Raw genomic sequence first — 21,934 nt, 5'->3', positions numbered from 1 at the left:
TCGTCCTAATATTTATACATTTCTTAATTCCATTATTTTACTTTTAGATTTGTGTGTGTTGTTGTGAATTGTTACAATAGATATTTCTGCACTGTTGAAGCTAGTAACACAAGCATTTCGCTACACCTGCAATAACATCTGCTAAATGTGTATGTGAGCAATACAATTTTATTTGATTTCAGCCAGAAAGCAGGTCGCTAGTTAGCTAGCAAATTTTTACTGATTCAGACCACAACACACCTTAGCTTTATGTAGAATTAGGTAAAGACTTTCTCAATAAAAAAACCATCAATATCAGCTACGAGTTTATAGTGTTTGGTAAGATTGGTAAGATGTTTGTTAAGATGTTTGGTAAGATTGGTAAGATTGACTGAGTCTTGAGGATGAAATTAGTGTTTTCGAGTTATCAGACCGATCAGTGAAGACCCTCCAGTGGCAATGGAAACAGTTGGATGAATGTCTTATATGAGCTGTTATAGAGTACTGAGGTTTGGGACAGGGCAATAAACTGGTGCCAACCAAGGCATTAAAAGGAGTGTACACTACAAATCAGAGCTTATTTCTTACTATCCTTTACTAGAAAAAGCAGTGAAACAACCTTTGCAGCGATGCATGGAAGATATGAATAGAATACCACACATTGTGTGAGGCCCGTGGGACGGGGACAGTGCTTTATTGTGAAATGAGTGGGTGACAAGGTATGAAAGCAATGTGAGACACAGTCCTCTCATATACACACACACTGTTTGCTGTGACAATTCCCGCCATTCAGTGCATCCGTCTGATCACATTACATGCCTATGCTCCCACTGACTGGTGGTCTTTCCTATTTTACCGTTTGTGGCAGCCATAATGAAAAGCAGAAAATGGCCAACCATATCAGAGCCAGCTGTAGACACCCAACTACTCTGCCAGTGACCAATTGAGCACAACACCTATATCCTCTTTCTACATGGCCTGCACACCAAACCCTAATGCATTGTTTGCCTGCTAACATATTTGACAACAATGCAAGTGGCTGGCTTGCACTCACTTTGACTGATGCACAACGCTACACAATGGCCCGTGGTGTTTGTATACATAGCCGGCCAAAAGAGGGCTATCAGTACAAAGCCAATGCACATCAAGGGGTATGAACGCAGGTGTGTCCAATGTGAACCCTCGTCCCGTCAAAAGGCTGAAAATACGGGCAACAGGGAGTGAAAATGGTGACAGAGACAGAATTGCAGCTGTGCTGTTATATAAAGCATTGAGGGCGGTTGTCCATCAAAGCCGGGCCTATACAGGTAAGGTTTCAAATGAAAGTCCTGAGGGGCTCATTTCCACAGTGGACAACAATCACTTCATGATGTGAAGGCTTACGTAGTCAGCTACGGGTGTTATCCGGAAGGCCATGGAAACATCAACTACAGGCATCATAGCACACCACTCTGTGACCTTTGAGCTATAGAACACCCATTAGATACGAGTCAGCATTTATTACAGCCAGCATGTTTTACGTCATACTCCATCTAAACCCATGGGTTAGACTACTTGGATCCTGTTTCCAAGCCAAGTTTCTAAGTCTGAAATGTAGATATGAGGAGGGAAGAATAATGGTGACAGTACTCACTTCCTGTATCAGTACAGATGGATGGTTATTGGTTACACCGTCAAATGGCCCAGTCGATCTTTGGTTCCTCCCAACAGAGGTGAAGAATTCAGAGGGTCCGATCCGATAAGTACGGAGGGTGTTGTGCAGTTGGGGGAGAGCCGGGGGTTGAAACCCCCCTCAGATTTTTTCACGATTAGTTTTGCAATCCTCAGCAAACTTCCTGTGAGAGAAAAAAAAACAAGAGGCGAACAACATGAGCGGTGCGCTGCAGCAGTGACGGCCCAGTACGTAAACAACGGGAGGGAGATACTCAAGAGCACAGCTGAGCTGCAAACACACAGGCTAATAACCTCTGCCTTTTCAACGCACAGCCTCGGCAGGATACTGCAACGGGCCGCTGACCCGTGACTGAGGAAGACGTGCTGGGGGGCAAACATCCTCTTAGCATAATCTCCTCAGTCGCTTTACTGTCATAACATAGCAGCATAACACAAGCAGATGAGCTCTAAATAGAACCAGATGTGTGGGGCTCCACGGGGGTAGAGGCGTTGAGATGGTGAGGCGACAGAGAAGCTGCGGAGCTACAGTATAGTGTGAGAACTTCTCTATACTTATCCCTTTCTTAAATAGCCCATTTCCCCATAGTCTCAAATTGTTTCGATTATTCAAAACAGCCTACAATGGATGTGTAATATAGACGCTAATGAAAAAAAGAGCTGTCAATCATCTAAGGTTGTTTGTTACATAGTAACGCTAACAGCCTAATGGTACTTCATATAAAGTTGCTGCTAACAACTCTGTGTTACAAATGGCTATTCCACTGAAGCTTGTTTATGAGCTTCAGAGCCTCATCGGTTCAGAACCATCTGGGGGTTTGAATTATAACCGGCCTTGTCAGCTAACTGTATCATCATGGTTTTACCATCTCTCCTAAAGAAACCCCCTTGCAGTGATGGGAACCCGTGACAGATGAATTTCCCTTCAATCCATTCCAGACTAATGGCATGTGGTCGATGAGTCTTGCGCCCATCGCTAACAACCAGCGCTGACTAATGGCATGTGGTCAATGCATCTTGCGCCCACAAATACGCCCCCTGCTGCACATCCATTCATGCGCACAGGGTCGCACACAAATGGCTGCGGATTGCAGGTCGTGACCCTGGAGCTCTCCCTTACATCCTGTGATTACTAAAGTATGTCCACTCACTGAACTGACTCACTGACTCACACAGCCCAGCGGATGGAGGACATCAGTCTCTCTGACCCCCCTGGATATTAACCCAGCTAACTGCAGCTGCTATAGACTGCAGAGTGACTCAGGAGCCTAACCAACAGTGGTCTAATGCACCCATGAATAAGGCTATAAACCCAGAACCACCCCAGCATTCTCCACATTAATTAGGCTAGCGTGGGTTCCTTGGCATAACGACCCACAGTGACTAAACCTATGTGGTGAAGAGGGGGACGCGAACCTTCGCTCACACGGTGTGGGTCGGTAAGTGGATGCGTGTTGGTCTACATGCCAAATGACATGGGTTCCCAATCATGGGAAACAGAAGTTTGCTGTACAGGATTGATGTCAGTGCTCAACTACAAATACCCTGTACCACTGATTTCCCTTTTCACATACTTAAGACCTAAGACCAAAGTGGTCACATTTGGCACAGAGCAGCCATTTTGGAGTCTAAACTAAACCATCGCAGAGGCCCTGTCAACATGTGTTGAATAGCTAATTTAGCAGCCTCTGGCACATAGGATAGCTCAAATTAAGGTCAGCTGATTTTGTTGGCACACATTGTGTCTGTTCAGAGTAGAGGCTAAGAGAAGGTATGAGCAAGGCGTTTTGTTGTTTGTGCTTGCTTGTTTTCCCCAGCCCAACATGGAACGACTTGCAGTACTGAATACACGAAATGAAAACTTCTAGACGGGGTCTTTACTTTTTTTTCTTCTTAAAAACAAACCATACCATGCCCTGGAACAGAAGTTGAGAGAATTGGTTTTGGTGCACACATATATATGGAGAATATAAAATCATTCATCACGTTTTTACTATTCAGACCAATCATTTCTAAATCTTATTGGCTTGGATTGGCTGCACTGAGCCTCCCTTTCCCCTGCCTTAAGGACAGCTTGTCCAACTTGGTGTCATCAAAGAAAATGCACCAACATTACAAATATTTTCACATGAGCCTCCCTTTGAACTGTAAAAATAATGTGCACACCCTTTCCCCCTGTGTTTATTAACGTGGATATTATCACATTGATCACATTGATTTTCTTGGTTGAAATTATATGGACACTAGGCATTTAACATTTTATTACTGTTCAAGTACTCACATGATTTTCTTTGGTGTACGAGTCAACTGGTTATATTATATTGTGGAACACAATCTTCAAAAAAGTAGTAACCTTTGACGTCCATTCGAGTACTCATGCCCATCCCTAGTGGAAACAATGTTGATTGGGATATTTGTTTCCAACATTAGGGCAGATTTCATAAAGAAGTTAAATCCACTTTGTGTTTTGTCTCCTTGCCACGATACTAACGAGTATCGCGATACTGGTATCGTCCAGTCCCCTAATTGTGACTAGTTGTGTTTATGCCATTCATAAAAGAAAATACATTTCAAAAGTTAAATGACAAATATTTAGGGTATATTAAAGCTTTATTGGTTCTACGTGCGTAAGGAATATCAGAGCGGAGGCAGACCACGCGTTAAGCTTTCCTGAATAACTGGGCCTGCTGGGAGCATATGTGGCCACATTTTTATAGGACAACGTGAGAGAATGATGATCCACAACAGACAGCGCATCTCAGTATCACAACTTAAAATACAGCCAGACTGGCTTGCTACTGTGCCTTTCTATACCTTATAAACAGTTCAGTAGACCCCCTGATCCAAATGGAATGAAATATTCAAATCACAGGGCACCGTTATTCAAATGATATTTTCACTGCAGTTTACAGCCTAGAGTAGAATGTTGTACTCACTTGAAAACAATACAGCAATTATTCAATGTTGTGTTGTAGGTTAATCTAGGTAGGATAATTGTATTGTTCCTAAACAAGAGCAATAAGGGAGCTGTGTGTCTCATGTCTTCACTGTTCTTTCCACTTATATTGAAAATTGGTGCAGCTTTGAATGATTTTACATGTGGTATGATTGTCCAGATCTGCAATATGGAAACTAACAAACAATCCAGCTACCACTATTGTTACTATGAATGGTGGATAGAGGACAGGATAGACAGACTGGTAGACTATTGACCTGTGTGGTATAGTTAGTGTGGGAAGTACCAAAACACCTTGATTTAAAGTAGGGGAGGCGCATGCAAGCAGATGAGGACATGTGGCTAGGATGGAAGAAATTATAATAGTAAAACCTGCAAAAGGGCGAATGCAAACCAGGGAGAAAAAAGGCACTACCCCCCCCTGCCCAGTTCATTTCTGCCCTCAAATCCCTCCTTCTTCCCTTGCAGGCTCCTCGCCTCTTGCCTCCTTTCTCTATCTCTATCCCTTCCAACCTTCACCTCCTACCATTTATGTGCAATTCCTCCCGCCTTCCAAAAAAAACCTTCAGTGTCCTCCTTAGAAGTCTTTGCAAACCCTCTCTCCCTCCTCCACACCCTCCATCCATCTCTCAGATCATTCTTCCCTCCAGATCTCCCATTAGGCATTGCGCAGTGCGCTGGTTCGCTCTGCTGCAGAGGTGATCAATGGCCCCTGGCGCCTCGGGGCCCCTGGGCTCCTGAAATGGAGGTATTAATAATGCAGGGCCCGGCTGTCATATCCTCCATTAGCTTGGGGGAGACATGGGGCCCGGACGGCTGATTGATTACTAATTGGATTAATTGCCGTCTTTTAGGGGAGGAGAATGTAATAGTCTGGAGACCTAGCTGGCAACTGATAGGGGAGTGCATTTGACATGCTGGCATTCAGAGATAGGGATACCGAATGCTGAAACGGGTAGCGTAAACTGTGAGGGGGTTGGGTAGACTGGGGTTGCCTGTTCAGTTTCTATGGTTGACGCCAGGATTGAGAGGGTATGTCATTTGAGATACAGGAACATTTGTGCAACATGCACTTGGTAGAAACGAGGAATTGATCAAGCGGCTTCTCAATAGAGGCTTTCTCCGTTATTGCACAGCGTGTGTCTGCGGAACGAAATTTACTCAACCCCCTGTATACCAAATCACCCATCCTGATGATATCGTTACTTTCATTTGCTAGGTCTTTCCTCCTATTTCCTTTGGAGGTATCTTCTTAGCCGTCGACATCTGGCTACACACTCTGATAAGACAGAGATGTAGATTAGGTAAATGTGCAATGATTGTTTCTGATGAACAACACTTACTGTAATCTTCTAACCATCCTTTGAGATAAAGTTAATAAACCTCATCACAGCCATGGCACACTGAGATCTGTATTCTCCAGAAGAGCCCATTCACCACATTGGCAAAGCCCAAAACATGTAGTCATGTCAATGCCTTTCCGTATAGTATTCTAATTGTTGACCTATCCATCGCACCTTACATTTACATTTTAGTAATTTAGCAGAGCGACTTACAGTAGTGAATGCATACATTTCATAAATGTTTTTCTCCGTACTGGTCCCCCGTGGGAATCGAACCCACAACCCTGGCGTTGCAAACACCATGCTCTACCAACTGAGCCACGCAGGACCATTGATCACTGATCGCAGACATGTACAAATCAAAGTTTATTGGTCACATACACAGTTTAGCAGATGTTATAGCGGGTGCAACGAAATGCATAATTTACTAGCGCCTAACAATGCAGTGAAATGTCAAACAAGTACACATATAATCAAACAAATTAAAAATAAGAAATGTCCAAAATGTCCAAATCCAATTAACAACCCAAATAGCCTGTAACAGTACTTCAAATGTAATCTATATGTAGATACACTGAGTATACAAAACATTAAGTGCACCTGCTCTTTCCATGACACAGACTGACCAGGTGAAAGCTATGATCCCTTATTGATGTCACTTGTTAAATACACTTCAATCAGTGTAGATGGAGGGGAGGAGACCGGTTAAAGAAGGATTTTTAAGCTTTGAGACAATTGAGACATGGATTGTGTGTGTGCCATTCAGAGGGTGAATGGGCAAGACAAAATATTTAAGTGCCTTTGTATGGGGTATGGTAGTAGTTACCAGGCGCAACAGTTTGTGTCAAGAACTGAAACTCTACTGGGTTTTTCACAAGCAATAGTTTCCTGTGTGTATCAAGAATGGTCCACCACCCAAAGGACATCCAGCCAACTTGACACAACTGTGGGAAGTCAACATGGTGAACGCTTCCGACACCTTGTAGTGTTCATCACCTGATGAATTGAGGCTGTTCTGGGGGGAAAAGGGGCGGGGTGCAACTCAATATTAGGAAGGTGTTCTTAATGTTTGGTATACTCAGTGTATACCCGATGAATTTACACAATACAGTTGAAGTCGGAAGTTTACATACACTTAGGTTGGAGTCATTAAAACTCATTTTTCAACCACTCCACACATTTCTTGTTAACAAACTATAGTTTTGGCAAGTCGGTTAGGACATCTACTTTGTGCATGACACAAGTCATTTTTCCAACAATTGTTTACAGGCAGATTATTTCACTTATAATTCACAGTATCACAATTCCAGTGGGTCAGAAGTTTAAAGGCACAGTCAACTTAGTGTATGTAAACAGCTTGGACAACTCCAGAAAATGATGTCATGGCTTTAGAAGCTTCTGATAGGCTAATTGACATCATTTGAGTTAATTGGAGGTGTACCTGTGGATGTATTTCAAGGCCTACCTTCAAACTGAGTGCCTCTTTTCTTGACATCATGGGAAAATCAATAGAAATCAGCCAAGATCTCAGGAAAAAAAAAATGGTAGACCTCCACAAGTCTGGTTCATCCTTGGGAGCAATTTCCAAACGCCTGAAGATCCCACGTTCATCTGTACAAACAATAGTACGCAAGTATAAACACCATGGGACCATGCAGCCGTCATACCGCTCAGGAAGGAGACGTGTTCTGTCTCCTAGAGATGAACGTACTCTGATGCGAAAAGTGCAAATCAATCCCAGAACAGCAGCAAAGGACCTTGTGAAGATGCTGGAGGAAACAGGTACAAAAGTATCTATATCCACAGTAAAACGAGTCCTATATCGACATAACCTGAAAGGCCGCTCAGCAAGGAAGATGCCACTGTTCCAAAACCGCCATAAAAAAAGCTAGACTACGGTTTGCAACTGCACATGGAGACAAAGAACATACTTTTTGGAGAAATGTCCTCTGGTCTGATGAAACAAAAATAGAACTGTTTGGCCATAATGACCATCGTTATGTTTGGAGGATAAAGGGGGTGTCACAAAATCCTTCGTGCTGTTGAAAGGAGGACCAAGGCGCAGCGGGAATATGGATACTCATATTTTAATTTTCAAAAAAAGGAGTAAAGCATCCACTGAAAAAACAATAAACACAACAGTGACAGTTTTACAGGCTATCAATGCAGTGTAAAAACAACCACCCACAAACCCCAGTGACAAACCACTCCTACATATATGACTCCCAATCAGGAACAACGATTCCCAGCTGTTCCTGATCAGGAGTCACAAGACACACACAAGACTGCCACGTCCTGACCCCCAACTACTACAACAGCTCCATCTGCTGGTCAGGACGTGACAGGGGGAGGCTTGCAAGCTGAAGAACACCATCCCAACCGTGAAGCACGGGGGTGGCAGCATCATGTTGTGGGGGTGCTTTGCTGAAGAAGGGACTGGTGCACTTCACAAAATAGATGGCTTCATGAGGAAGGACAATTATGTGGCTATACTGAAGCAACATCTCAAGACATCAGCCAGGAAGTTAAAGCTTGTTCTCAAATGGGTCTTCCAAATGGACAATGACCCCAAGCATACTTCATAAAGTTGTGGCAAAATGGCTTAAGGAAAACAAAGTCAAGGTATTGAAGTGGCCATCACAAAGACCTGACCTCAATCCTATAGAAAATATGTGGGCAGAACTGAAAAAGCATGTGCGAGCAAGGAGGCCTACAAACCTGACTCAGTTACACCAGCTCTGTCAGGAGGAATGGGCCAAAATTCACCCAACTTATTGTGGGAAGCTTGTGGAAGGCTACTTGAAATGTTTGACCTAAGTTAAACAATTTAAAGGCAATGCAACCAAATACTAATTGAGTGTATGTAAACTTCTGACCCACTGGGAATGTGATGAAAGAAGTAAAAGCTGAAATAAATCATTCTCTACTATTATTCTGACATTTCACATTCTAAAAATAAAGTGGTGATCCTAACTGACCTAAAACAGGGATTTTTTACTAGGATTAAATGTCAGGAATTGTGAAAAACTGAGTTTAAATGTATTTTGCTAAGGTGTATGTAAACTTCCGACTTCAACTGTATATACTAACAATGATATGTACAGCAGCGGATGTATTAAATTACACACACACACACACACACACACACACACACACACACACACACACACACACACACACACACACACACACACACACACACACACACACACACACACACACACACACACACACACACACACACACACACTGGCCAGATATTAGGTACACTCATCTAGTACCGGGTTGGACCCCCCTTAGCCTCCACAACAGCCTGAATTCGGGGCATGGAAACGTTACTCAATTGGTATCAAGGGACCTAATGTGTGCCAGGAACACATTCACCACCCCATTACACCTCTGCGAACAGCCTGTACCATTGACACCAGGAAGGATGGGGCCCATGGACTCATGCTGCTTACGCCAAATTCTGACTCAGCATGACGCAACAGGAACTGGGATTCGTCGGACCAAGCAATGTTTTTCCACTCCTCAATTGTCCAGTGTTGGTGAGTGCGTGCCTACTGGAGCCTCTTCTTGTTTTTAGCTGATAGGAGTGGAACCCAATGTAGTCATCTGCTGCAATAGCCCATCAGTGACAAGGACTGACGAATTGTGCATCCCAAGATATGTTCTGCACTGTTACTTGCCTGTTTGTGAACCGCCTGCACCATTCTTGCCATTCTCCTTCGACCTCTCATCAACGAGCTGTTGTTGCACACAGGACTGCCGCTAACTGGATGCTTTTTGTTTGTTGCACCATTCTCGGTAAACCCTAGACACTGTCGTGCATGAAGATCCCATGGCGTCGGTCGTTTCTGAGATACTGAAACCGGCACACCTGGCTAGGACGATCATACCACGCTCATAGTCACTTAGGTCACTAGTTTTGCCCATTCTAACGTTCAATCGAACAGCAACTGAATGCCTCAATGCCTGTCTGCATGCTTTATATAGCAAGCCATGGCCACGTGACTCGCTATCTGTAGGAGCTAACCATTTTCTGGAACGGAGTGGGTGTACCTAATAAACTGTCAGGAGAGTACGTATGTAAATGGTGTGTATAGACAGTTGGGACAGTATGTGAATAGAAAATGAGTTATATAGGATGAGCCATGACTAAAATACAGTATATACTGTACATTTTAAGTGGGTTAAACAATATGTAAACATTATTAAAGTGACCAGTGTTAAATGACTATGTACAGCAACAGTCTCTAAGGTGCAGGGTAGAGTACCGGGTGGTAGCCGGCTTGTGACAGTCTCTAAGGTTCAGGGCATGGTAATGGGTGGAGGCCAGCTAGTGGTGACTGTTGAACAGTCTGATGGCCTGGAGATAAACAGCTTCCATCAGTCTCTCGGTCCCAGCTTTGATGCACCTGTACTGTCTCCGGGTTCTAGATGGTAGCGGGGTGAACAGGGCGAGGTTTAGGCGGCTAAGGACCTTGATGATCTTCTTGGCCTTCCTGTGGCACTGGTTGCTGTAGGTGTCCTGGAGGGGAGGCAGAGTTTCCCCTGATGATGCGTTGGGCTGACCGGATCACCCTCTGGAGAGCCCTGCGGTGCAATGTTTCCATGTATGTGCATATTAATGCATCCAATGCTGTGCTTATGTGTTTGTATGTGTCAGCCTTACGTGTTGCCCTTGGTAACTGGTGGTAAGGCCTAGATCATGGTTGGAATAACTCGTGTGAGCACACTGGGAGTGTGTGTGTGTATACTATATGTTTTGGCTGGTATGTCCAAAATTATTACAACACGCCAACACCCACAATAGAAACGAATCCACTTATGTATGGATCCGACACATATCATTGTGGGTGTGTGTGTGTGTGTGTGTGCGTGCGTCCACATTAAAGCATAGCAAGTCATATCCTGCCAGCTGGAGCACAGAAACCTCAGGAGTGTGTGTAAAGTGTGTGAAACAACATACTGTAGTGTCCTACTTCCAAACTCATCAGGTTATTTTGAAGGGAAAATACGATTTATTGGCCAATCCAGAAATCACAAAGGCAACTCATTATTCCTGAATACAGTACAGCCGGACTGCCTCATCCTTTCCCGGGCTGTATCACATCCGGCCGTGATTGGGAGTCCCATAGGGTGGCGCAGAATTGGCCCAGAGTCGTCTGGGTTTGGCTGGGGTAGGGCGTCATTGTTATTAAGAACTTGTTCTTAACTGACTTGCCTAGTTAAATAAAGGTTAAGTAAAAAAACGAAACAAAAATCCCCAGTATAGAATGTCAGAGTGATAGACCACTATAATGGGATTTACAGAAGAGGTCCTTTGTCTGATCCTTGCCCTTCTCCTCTCAAGTCTTATGAATCATCAGGATTTTTGACAGTATGAGATGTCATTACGCTTTCTTCCCAACGAGGTGTTGTCAGGATTCCATCATGGTTTCAAACAGTAAGCCTATCTCTACAGTTCACTCTCGATGCGCACACACGCACACACACATACCCTTTGCTTCCTTCCAGGCAAAAGCGTTCTTCCTTGGGCAGTCGGGGACAAGCACGACTCTCTCTTTCTCGGTCTCTGTCTTTCTCTCTCTCGCGCTGTGCTGCACCTGCTCCCCGATCCCCTCCACCCACTCCTCACCCCTCACCGCCACCTCCTCCCGGCCCCTGTGGCTAGCTGCAGAGATGGCCTGCTGCGCTAATTGAAAGCGACCCTGACTCGTCCTTTTCCCCCCAGGCGCTCCAGCCGATGCCCCATTGTTTTCTTTCACCGGCGGTTGACAACTGGCCTTTTAGCCACGGCGCTCTGCAGTGCAAACTTTGACCCCAGCACTCTGTCCTCGCGACCTAACCCCTCTCCCCCCACAGCCCCTTTTCAGGCCCATGGTGAAATGGAGAAACTGCCGAGTTGCAGATTTGGTTGTTGTTCTGCTTCTAAGGTAAGAATGGTTTGTCAAAATTAGACAGAATTGCATGTAAGTGGATGAAGTTATTTTGATTAGGGTCCATTTATTGGAGCCAGCAACCCAAGAGGTGAAAATGAGACGGTGATGTTAAAATACTTTGAGTGCCGATGATAATAATTCACTACTTCCCCTTTCTTAGCAAGACTCCCCAAACTTTTAAAGGATCAAACATTAAATGGGAACGCTGATACACCCACAAGACAGGCAAATGTGCTTAGATACAATTTCCTTCAGACGGTACCTAGTGAAAAAAACTGCCAAGTCCCCCTGAAATGAGGCGCGTGAACAGGGAGTTTTCCCATGGCGGTAGGCTGTTCTTATCACCTACACGGAGCAGAGCTGGAGCCCATAATCTAATAGCCTCGCAGCACAGTCATAAATCACCCTGAGAGACTGCATGCTGCAACACACTGACACTTCCAATCTGGCAACCTGTGTCTTTATTAAAGACCACATTATACGGGGGAGACCCCCCCTTTCCTCCAACTATCCTCCATTGGAAAAGCATACATCCTGTACACACACACACACACAAACTTTAACACCCACACAAACACACACAGATGCCATACATGCCGTGTAAATGTATGACCTGCGGACTGAGAGGGGGTGGTGAATGCTAGAGTGATGGCTGTAGTCAAGAAGCACATTTCAGTGCATGCGTGTGTATTTGTATGTGCAGAAATGCACACAGTAGGGTTGGTTTTTGCCTGGCTGCCTGCCTGCGTGGGTCCCATGCATGCATTTGTTTCCTTTCAGTCATTTTGACAACTTCATTGGAAAATGTCAATGTAAACATGGATTCTGACAAACAGTAGCAATGTAGGGTCTAAGATAGCCATCTTAGGCTCTCTCGTTTCCTTGTTATTAAATATAATTATATCACAGTCACACAGAGAAATTACAGCATAGCACATCCAAAATGGAGAGAGAACACTGGCTCAGGGACGTAATAAAACTAAATGAACAGGCAATTATAAGCCATCCCAACCCACAGGTCTAGCTTATCGAACCTGAAGGACCAGCAGGCCTATTATAAAAACATTAACATTTTGAGAAGGAGACAATGATTTTGGTAACAAATTCACAGCTATTCTGTGCTCTTTCTATCTACGAAAGCTTTCTCTTCAAAGTTCACAGGAATAGTTCACTGTAGACTCACTGAATCTTTGTCAAGACACTAGATCCATCACTCATTGGGGAAAATTAAGCTTATTGTACCTTTACCAACCCTCACAGAGTACAAGTCGCTCAAGTTGACAGTGACATTTTTTGAGTTGAACCAACTTTGGTAGAGAAATCTATTAGTCTCTAATTTTAGAGGCAAAGCCGCAAAACTGCTTAAACTCACTGAGCGATGTATAAACCAACAAAATGAAAAATGCAGCTTTCGCTGCCTGCCTCAGTACTCAACCAAAATAGTGCAAATTCCCGAAAGGAGAGAACTCCCAAATTCCCCCCCAATCCGTGTGTACACATTAAGTGCCCCTCTGTTAACATTGCAGGAGGAACATCACCTCCAAACCGAGCCTTGCTGTGGAAAGACATCACTGAAGACATGATATTTAAATAGCAGTTGTTATTCTGTTGCAATACACCGTTGAGGAAGTGGATTATACAAAGACAGGAGTCAGGGCTGTTCTTGGGGTTTTCTGTAATCCAGCCCACTGTAATATGACCTGTAGTTCTAAACCCCAAGATACACGTCTCAGAGGACCTCTCTCACACACAGAGCTACAGTGTAGATCTTTATTACACCCTGCCATGCTTCAGAACCAGACACCCCCAGTCTCTCTGCCAGCAGACACCTCACCTGTGTCAATACCACACATCCTCCCAGACCCACTGTGGAAACCTGGGCACTGTGCAGTCTGGGCTTGCTGGGCAACTCACAACCAACTGCAGATGTTGCAGAGCCATATCACAGAGACAAACACTCACACAGTGAGTCAAAGTCTTGGCCGGTGTGGTTATCTCCGCTGACGTGGATCGTTGACACAGACGACAGAATCGGACAGGTAATCCTGGATTACAGTCCAGTCGTGTCATATCCTGGATGCCCTTTAGACGTGGGCGTAACCTCATCCATCCTTCCATCCTCTCTTCTGGTGCCCATCAACGGAGCACCGTGCCCCTGCATAGATGGAGAAATAATGAGCTCTAGTTGCCTTGTCAACGCTGTCCTTTCTACCACCGTGCTCTAAGCTCCCATTCGCCCATTCCCTCCCCACCAGGCTCTTTTGTAATCATGGGGATCCAGGAGGCAGATGAGATTTCATATTGTCTGAAATCCCTCAATCTCTGATTGGAAACCAGGAATGGAGCATGCATACCCTGGTTGCATAACTACGTGTGTAGATTGGCTTCTTAACAGCTTCTACCCCCAAGCCATAAGACTGAACAGCTAATCAAAGGGCTACCCAGACCCCTCTTTTACGCTGCTGCTACTCTCTGTTTATTATCTATGCATAGTCACTTTAACTCTACCTACATGTACATATTACCTCAATTACCTCGACTAACCTGTGCCCCCGCATACTGACTCTGTACCAGTACCCCCTGTATATAGCCTCGCTACTGTTATTTTACTGCTGCTGTTTAAATATTTGTTACTTTTATTTTCTATTTAACACTTATTTTTCTTAAAACTTCTTAAAGCATTGTTGGTTAGGGGCTTGTACGTAAACATTTCACTGTAAGGTGAACCTGTTGTATTCGGCGCATGTGACAAATACAATTTGATTTGATTACTTCCATGTTACTTCATGTAAAATGCTCCTCGAGGAAAAAAAAATTACACTTTGCCTCAGATCTCAAAGCCATCAACCTGGAAATAACAATGACAATGGATGGGGTGTTTTATATCGGAGGATTTCACTTCTCTGGGCTAATTGGGACGTGACAGTCCCACACTATTCAACAGCCAGTGAAATAGCATGGCGCGAAATACAAAACAGCAAAAATCTCATAATTTCATTTTCTCAAACAATCAACTATTTTATACCATTTTAAAGATAAGACTCTCGTTAATCTAACCACATTGTTCAATTTCAAAAAGGCTTTACGGCGAAAGCAAAAAATTACATTATGTTAGGACATAAACTTCACAAGAAAATCCACACAGCCATTTTCCAAGTGAGGACATGCATCACAAAAACCAAAAGTACAGCTAAAATATTCACTAACCTTTGATGATCTTCATCAGATGGCACTCATAGGACTTCATGTTATACAATACATGTATGTTTTGTTCGGTAAAGTTCATATTTATATCCAAAAACAGCATTTTACATTGGCGCGTGATGTTCAGAAAATGTATTCCCACCAAAACTACCGGTGAATGTGCACATCAATTTACAAAAATACTCATCATAAACGTTGATAAAATTTACAACAGTTATTGAAAGAACTATAGATACACTACTCCTTGACGCAACCGCTTTGTCAGATTTCAAAATAACTTTACGGAGATAGCACATTGTTCAATATTCTGAGTACATAGCTCAGCCATCGAAGCAAGCTATACAGCTACCCGCCAAGTTCTGGCATCAACAAAACTCTGAATTAGTATTATAAATATTCTCTTACCTCTGCTGATCTTCGTCAGAATGCACTCCGAGGACTCCTACTTCCACAAGAAATGTTATTTTTGTTCGAAATAATCCATATTTATGTCCAAATACCTCCGTTTTGTTTGTGCGTTCAGATCACTATCCAAAGGCATAATGCGCGAGCCCAGTTCCAGAGACGAAAAGTCAAATAGTTCCATTACCGTTCGTAGAAACATGTCAAACGTTGTTTACAATCAATCCTTAGGGTATTTTTAACATACAACGTCGCGAATATTCCAATAGCGTATTCATTCAAGAAGAAAAAGAAGGTGGGGCGCGCTTTCGGGCTCGCGCATCACCAAGTCCTTTGTCCATAAGCAGTCCACTCATTGACTGAGCTCCTATTCTCTGCCCGGTTACAGGAGAATGATGGAAAAACTTTCTGAAGGCTGTTGACAGCCAATGGAAGCCTTAGGAAGTGCAACGTGACCCCACAGACACTGTAGTTTTCTATAGGGATTCAAAAGAAGAACTACAATTCTCAGATTTCCACACTTCCTGGTTGGATTTTTCTCGGTGTTTGCCTGCCATATGAGTTCTGTTATACTCACAGACATCATTCAAACAGTTTTAGAAACTTCAGAGTGATTTCTATCCAAATCTACTAATAATATGCAAATATTTGACTTTGGGCCCGAGTATTAGGCCGTTTACTCTGGGCACGCTTTTCATCCGAAATCGAAAATACTGCCCCCTATACCTTGACAGGTTAACAGCCCTTTATATTGGGTGGAACGAACTCACCCCGAGCAACAAAAATGATCTCATCCCCAATTGGGTGACTCACTACAGCCAGTTTACACCAGTAAGCTCACCGCACAATTATCGCTATAGGGCGGTATCCAACCAACTTCCCTAAAGTTATACATCAAAGGGAAGAGCGCATTGGCTTGTAATTATGGAGGTTGGTTTCTGGTTAGGAGAAGTGGTTGACTTTCTGGTTTTGCTTCAAGCCCTCTTAGGTTCATCACTCTACTACATGACTTGAGAAGACACAGTATACCATGACATTTCCTGTGGGGGAGCATTCTGCTCCATGCCCATGTAACAACATGGTGTCAACCACACTCCAAAACAAAAACTTTAAATTCACACAAACTGAAAAGTTGTGTTTTCTCGTGATGAAGGCAGTGTGCCGTGACTAATGAAATGTCTTTAAATGTATGTAGAATGAAATGCGTGTGATGTGTTGGTATTACGGTTCAGAGAAACATTTACAGGTTGAGCTTTTCAGCATTCTCAACCTCTAGGTAGCACAAAACGTCCTCATGACATTAACAGTCTACTTCTTAACTCAGCTTCTCTTAAGCCTTTCATACGCATGACAGACCATTTTTCAGACTAGCTTTTTGTATATTCATTGCTTAAGTTAATATTACTTCTAACTGCCTTCACCTTGTAAATTAAACATGACTTTAAAACAGGTCAAACAGGAATAACTAGCATGGACTTTCTCAATATTTACTCAACCCGTGTCTTTTAAAAAACTTTTAGAAAGGGAAGTTCTACTAAACCCAAGGGTGTGTGTAACTTCCTCTACAGTCCCAAAAAGTCATTAGCCTACTTCATACACTTCATCCCTTCAAAACATCCATTGGTGCTTAATGTACTGCTAATTTAACAGTTACTGTAGCTGAGACAGACTTCTAGTCCTGGCAGCAGGTTTGGTTTAGCTCATGTTTCTCTCCCCATAACTGACTCATTATTTATATTTGAACAAAAAACAAATAGAATCTGTTCCTCAACAAAAGCAGCTGCTCAAACAAAGAGGAAAAACACATGCTGACATTCAGAATAACAAAATGTCTCTTTACCGAGCTTGGTTAATTAACGCAGGCAAGCTAACCTCTCAACCAGTAGAGAAAGAGTTAAAAAAAAGAGAGAACTTGCTGAGCAGTGAAATTCTTACTCAAAATCAAATCAACACAAATTGGTACACATCCAGTTGGAAAAGGAGCATGTTTCCAATGTAGGACATGATGGAGTTGGGATGACACTAAAATGCTCTGGGATTTCTCAGAAATTACATTTCCCCAGCCTTGAATATGGAGATGCCTCGTGTTTCAATAGCCGTTGTATTTTATTTTATTTAACTAGGCAAGTCAGTTAAGAACAAATTCTTATTTACAATGACGGCCTACCACGGCCAAATACCTAACCTGGACAACGCTGGGCCATTTGTGCACCACCCTATGGGACCAATCACGGCCAGTTGTGATACAGCCTGGAATCGAACCAGGGTCTGTAGTGACGCCTCTAGCACTGAGATGTAGTGCCTTAGACCGCTGCGCCACTCGGAAGCCCGAAAAACATAGATTACATTTTTTTTAACTAGATAATCAATTATTTTTTCACAGCCACTATAAACCATTACTCATGAACTGTTTCAGAAAAAAAAACAATAACCTCTGACCCTCATGTTCTTGAACCATTGGAGGGTGCACATTAATGACCGCACTACTCTATGTCAACATGCTGTTTGGATGAATGGATGCAGTGAGGGCCAGGGGGCAAGGGGTGGCCATAAACACTGACATGTCGTGGCCTGGCACGAGCCAGTGTTTTGGAAGGAGACTCATGGAAACCAGTGGGACACGGGCCGCCAGGCAGGCCCGCTACAGGACTACTCTGGTCTGCTAATGGTCCTCAGGGTTTGGGGCTGCCAATGTCGGCCCCACTGATGTAAGTGCCAGAAGGACCAGCCTCTTTCCATCGCTCCACCAGAAGAAAAATACTGCAGTCCCGCTGGCCAGCACTGCACAAACACACACCCACTCATAATGATCTAACATACAAACACACGGGCATAGACATAGAATACTGTACACAAAAGGTTGTGTGGAAGAGACTTGCAGCAGAATCTGTACTAACACAAACTAACCCACATACAAAGAGAAAAGCAACTTGACAAACTCACCGTGTACCTGATACTTCAACGGCAGACACTGCCCCAAAAAACTGGAAGCAAGATGGTCTGTTGAGATAGTCTGCTCCGATTCTTGGCGTGTTCCCAGCGCATTATGAAAAATTGGTCTCTCTCTTTCGACTGATTTGTATTCAAGCCAGGCAAACGGGATCCCAACAGGAAACACTAAACCTCTCGTGAAGAGAAAGGGGGACAGAGAAACAAGAGTGCAAGAGAGGGAGCAAGCTAAAGAGAAATAAAAGGAGAAAGCTGGAGAGGTTGTGGGGCCCCGAGCGGGCCCCGTGGTGGGCCATTTCACAGTCCCACAGACTGAGTAACACTGACAGGTCAGCTGGAAGACTCGCTGCCAAGAGAAACCCACAGCGGAAATAGCCAGGCACCAGGCAGCACACACAGACCACACCTCCCAGCACAGCAAAACAATTTCCTTCTCAATCTGCCACACAATAACTGGGCCGCTGTTTATTGACCTTTTGCATGGGCTTTCATCAGGCAATCAGTTCCCTGCTCCAGGTACAGAAATATCATCTAAGCCCTCTGCCCTCGGCTGTAAACTCGCCACCTTCCAGTTGGATGGAGCTGCTAACCCTGATTCTCCATTCACATCAGGGTACGTCAGGGACGTTGGGCTGCGAGCGCCTACGGGACTGTACGTCTCAGTACTGCCAGCTGTCACACCTTTCAGAGTTGATCAAATCATCATGGGTGACAATGAGATATCATATCCCAATAATTAGTGGAATAACAAATCAATTAGGCGTAATAATGGAGCTGAAAGGCTCCATACACAAGGGGGTCTGAGAGACAACGTCTGAATGCAGCGCACACTGTTTGAGTACTCATATCATGTCCCTTTGATTGCCATGGGAACACACATCATATATTTATGGGGTGAATGTCAACATTGCATATTATGACATTGTGAAATTGCAAGCCACTTTCTGGTCTATGGGATACTGAATCCTTATAATAAATAACAATTTCAAAAAAATAACAATAGGACAGAACTTTATAAATTATAGAACTCCAGTGTTTCAGCATCACCCCTTCTCAGCGTCAAACTTTTGGAAAAGTTATGGCAACAAGCTTTTTGGCAACAAGCTTTTGGTTTGACAGTTGACAGCAACACTTGTACGAGCACGTACAAATAAATGACTGAATTATTATCATTCAGAAAGTTCTGTCCTATTGTTTAAAGACTATCTTAGCAACACAAGCTACCTCGAACATACCATCGCTGTGATGCATAGGATCTTCAGCCATGTGGACAAGGGTTTTCTATTTTCAGTTCATTATTTCCATTACCGTCACTATCTGTGTAGCAGGAGAAGGAGCTGTTCTGTTGATTTGGACTCTCGCCATCTCACTCTCTGGGACAGGGGATTAGGCGATGGTTGGCGACGGGGATTCCATCGCAGTAGAAACCTGCCCGTCCCGCGTGAATAACGGTGACAGTGCGAGTCCCGTTCGACTGACGAGCGGCAGGAAGCCAGTCGGGCAGGCAGCGGCTTATCTGCCAAAACAGCTGGAGTGCTCCGGATCCCCAGCTGTGAGCGCCGCCGCGACTGAACGACCCCACGCAGAGAGACAGACAGAGAGAGAGGGGGAGAGAGGAGAAAGAATGAGAAATAGTGGGAAACAGTATAAAAAAAAAGAGGTAATTGGAAAGCGTGGAGAGAAAAACTAGGTGGGAGGAATCACACTTTCGCTCTACTTTTTGCGCTCCCTCACCTGGAGATTACACTAGCCTTGTTCCGCTGTTCACTCATGGCTTGTTCCACCTCCTCTGCTGCCATTTCAATATAGTCCCAATGTAACACATCCGGAACGCACAGGAATTCCATTTGGGGCAGCGCTCTGTACCAAACTCATCTCCGGAGCCTGTGAAGTGTTGACTAAGCATGGGGGGCCGCTGTCGGGGAGCTGTACTGGGCTTTGTGGGAAGTGTGAATGTGAGACCCAGGTGTCACTTTAATTGAGACTGAGATATCGCTGTAGAAGCAATACAACTGAATTGTGGGTGGACATTTTAACTTTGCAATAATGTATAACCTTACTGAGATAGTGGGGCGAATAGCTTTTGCCTCCAAATAAACCGAAAGTGTCTCATCCCCAGCCATAGACACAGAGAGGGTTAAGTCTCCAAACAGCAAAAGAAAAACAGGGGTCTGTCAAGGAGTCTGTCTGCTGCATCGGCACACTGGCTCCTCTTTCTGCCGTTGTAATGAAATTACAGTGGGCCCCGTCTGATTGATGAAAGTGCCATGTCTGCGAGTGCCTCTTTTACATAAAGGAGAGGCTCTCCCGCAGACTGCAATTCATCATCTGACAGTCGGATGGCTCCATTCGTCTTAATTCACGCCAGACCCAAAAGCAAGGGCCCGGGTCGTGCAGCCCTGCCTCAACCTCCCTGCTCGGGTTGGACAGGGGTTGGCGGGGCTATTAAAAGGAGTTTAACCTTGTTATTTACTGTCTTAAAACAGCTCAAAGTGTGTATGCATTTTTCTGGGTCAAGAAAAAGATGAGACAATACAAACAACAAATGATTACTCAGATCCTGTGCTCTCTACGTATTCCTATGGCAGTCCCTCCAATCTATATGAAGACAGGCCTACACCGCCCAAGGGTTGTGATGAGGGGTCATTGTAATAGAGGCCTATTCATCCCTCAGGACCACCCAGACTGCAAGGAACTTTCCCATCCAACATCTGCAAATAACTCTGCCACTTTTTACCACCGCCACACTATACACAGAACTGTCATCCTCCCCAAATAGACTGCCACAATCGCAAGTGAATCCTGATCCAAATACTCACCGGTAGATAGAGGGTAATATGGTGTGACTACACACTACAGTGAATCCTGCTATCCAGGGTAAGAAAAACCCTACCAGCCCAAAAAGAGGAAGTCTCATGTCTCTAACTCTGAGGGTAAACTGCTGGTCAGGGCTGTCTGGGATATGTGGGGTGTCCTTACCCTAAATCCTAACCATCACCCCTACCCTAAACCCATTTCACTTCAATGGAGGGTAGTGACATTCCAAGGATCCCGGATAGCACAGACCATAAACTACCAGCCTTACGCAGTTAGGCTTTGTTTCTTTCACATGTGGCTTGGCCTATGGATGCAGTCTATAACCTACCATGAAAAAACATGGTCATTACATTGCGTGACTGTTTCTTTTGACTCATTTAGTGAATAGAAATGGTGCTTTAGAAATGTGTTTGCCTCAGCAAGTGAGCAAATAGCTCTATTTTTTTCTCTCTCTCTCTTTCATTGTTCTTGGCAAGTCAGCAGGGGTAATTGGCATGCATGCCCTGGCAGTGCACTCGACGAGCCAGGTCTTGAGTTTGGGCACGGAGCACAACGGCTCCGCTATGCCCACGTAATTTGTTTAAAGCTATGATTCAGCTACAGGCAGCGTCCTGTAGGGCTCAACTGATGCAATCCATCACTGCAAATCCATTTTGCTGGGAGAAAAC

The 21,934-nt window shown here is 44.2% G+C and overlaps 1 protein-coding gene across 2 annotated transcripts in view; it reads right to left on the bottom strand.

The window, feature by feature from the left end:
- The window catches only part of sema6cb (semaphorin 6Cb), a 122,672-nt gene that overhangs the window by 60,183 nt on the left and 40,555 nt on the right, over positions 1-21,934 (bottom strand). For both annotated transcript variants that reach the window (XM_014200836.3, XM_014200832.3), the window contains exon 3: positions 1,613-1,814. The gene's annotated coding sequence lies outside the window, so the exon portion shown is untranslated. The remainder of the gene's footprint in view (positions 1-1,612; positions 1,815-21,934) is intronic.

The sequence above is a fragment of the Salmo salar genome, chromosome 05 (assembly GCF_965601325.2).
Source record: "Salmo salar chromosome 05, fSalSal1, whole genome shotgun sequence".
Classification (NCBI taxonomy): domain Eukaryota; kingdom Metazoa; phylum Chordata; class Actinopteri; order Salmoniformes; family Salmonidae; genus Salmo; species Salmo salar.
The sequence above is the reverse complement of the archived record's forward strand: the minus strand, read 5'-3'. Positions and strand labels throughout refer to the sequence as shown.